The sequence below is a fragment of the Typopeltis vanoorti genome, chromosome 4 (assembly GCF_054136105.1).
Source record: "Typopeltis vanoorti isolate ZY-2024b chromosome 4, IOZ_Tvanoo_1.0, whole genome shotgun sequence".
In the NCBI taxonomy this organism is placed as follows: Eukaryota; Metazoa; Arthropoda; class Arachnida; order Uropygi; family Thelyphonidae; genus Typopeltis; species Typopeltis vanoorti.
This window is the reverse complement of record NC_143552.1, coordinates 105,892,501-105,894,937: the sequence shown is the minus strand read 5'-3', so window position 1 is coordinate 105,894,937 and position 2,437 is coordinate 105,892,501.

Below are 2,437 nucleotides of genomic sequence, written 5' to 3'. Positions count from 1 at the left end.
ATGTAATCCCATATGTAATATAAAACTAAACGCTTAGGAGTGATCTTAGTGTGGGGCTAATGTGCTTTAGTATAGGAATATAAACGGGAAAGGGAGTTATAAAAAAAAAAACCAGTTTAATACATCGTCTGGGAATTCTCCTAGAATTTCTTGCGTTTCTTTACTGTTATTTTCCATCGTGTATTCTTTTTTTCCATTTATGGTGAGCATAACGCAATCAAAATTTGCATAGGCACATATATATACAGATCACGTGATGTAAACCTACTAAATCAACATAAACACGATTACTGCTTATAGACTATTGCTATTCTAATGTTTATCCTTCTCAAACAAGGTATAATTTAATTCATGTTATTGTGTGTGTGTGTGTGTGTGTGTGTGTGTGTGTGTGTGTGTGTGTGTGTGTGTGTGTGTGTGTGTGTGTGTGTGTGTGTGTGTGTGTGTGTGTGTGTGTGTGTGTGTGTGTGTGTGTGTGTGTGTGTGTGTGTGTGTCTTTTAAACAACTATTATTTGGAATTAGCGATGCGATATCGAGATACTTGGTATATACACGTGACTTACATGACAACTACCATTTTACAGTTATATCATTATTTATATAGAACTTCTACGAATATCACCAACCAGATGTTAAACTGCACCGCAAAATATCACAATCTGTGCCTGAATGTTTGATCATAATCAGAGATATAGTTTTATCTACTTAAATAACTTTCAAAACCTGCTCATCTATACTAAGTATATGATATTTATGTAAATATTGTTTGACTTTAGAATACCGTATCCAATTACACTTCTTGTTATGGGCAAGAAATAACTAGACCTTCTTACAAATCGAATTCTGAATAATGATAGCGTGTTTAATCTGTTATGTATAGTCTTCTCTGTCGATACAATGCATATGTTCTTTGGATAGATTAGATTTTTTTGTAGACGAAAAATGTCGGAAATTTCTGAAAGTAACTCTCCCACTTGTGTAAGATATTGGCTGACTCCTTAAAGAAGAAAAGTCCTTAGCTCTTTGCGCCCTGGACGGTGAGCCTCCGTAGTTCAGTCGGTATATCGTATCGATGTCCTTAGGAGGAGAGCTAGGTTTGAATCCCTTGTAGAACGCGTAAAACCTATATAAGTGCTTTTCAAATTAAAGTGAGTTATTTTTTTTTCCTCACCAAAAAATCGACCAAAAGAACATACGCAACTAACAGACATAATACACTGGCTCATACATAGCCTTAGTCATTTCGGTAATAACTCCTAAACAATCAAATCCACTCAAGTCGTTGAATCCTAGGTTTCAGTCCTAGACAGGATTCAGACCTGTACTTACATACATAATAGATGTATGCAAGTACAGGTAAGTACAATTAATAGATGACGTCGAACCAAATGGCGGGGAAAGTTCTGCCGAAGATTCTGATTGCAATGAATCCGTCAAAGAATTCAGTTTGAAAATTAGCAGAAGGATTGAACTTAGCAAGAAAGTTATTTTATGGATAATCTCTCAATGGAGCGCTCCGGAAAATTCACGAGACAATTGGATATTTGTTTAGCTTCGTATTATGAACTTAACAAAAAAATTGCAGCATAGTGGTAAGCAAGGTGTTATTGCTGACTTCTTGATAACTAAATCAGCTTAAGTATGCACTGAAAATTATACAAATGATGTCCAAGAGATTATAATTTTTTATAATTTTATACTATGTATTTGTTTTATAGTTTATGTTCTCTTAACTTACATGAATTACCTGAATTAAATAAACATATTTTTTGTTGGATATGTCATTGTTGTTTATATAATTTTTTTTAAAATCGATTTCGGAACATAACCCTACTTTTGTATGTGATCTGAGTCTCGTATAACGCGATTTATATAACGCGGCATTTCTATGGAACATAACATCCGCGTTATACGAGGAGTTTTAAGAACTTCTACCTTAATCAAGATATAGCACTCCATCTTTTTCAGTGATAATTTAAAATAAAAATCCTATGATTTTATAAAGATTTACTTTTTATTTAGGGTTTTAGCTGGACTGAAACGAAAATTAATCTAGCATTGGCTGGATAAACATTCTTTACACTTTCAGTTGTTTTGTTTGCAATTAATGGAAGCTAGTGTATAATGAAATGTATTAATTTCGTGTGCATGTGTGTTCACCAGCCAGTTTGTATATTTAACGACTTTCTGCAATAAAAATCCTTCCTCATCGCCTGAGATCAAAATAGCTCCAAAACAGGTGAAAGGGACTTCAAAATTCTTCGCGTTCTTCATGCGTTCGAGTTCATGCTTTTTTTACAGCGCCTTTGTCCTTACTAAGAGCCTGTGTAGCTCAGTGGAAGTGGCTTGTGCCGTCTACGGCAATAGACGGCCTGAAGAAAGAGCTTCTTAATTTCAATTCTAGTCGCCGACTAGAGGAACGTTTACTAAGCTTTT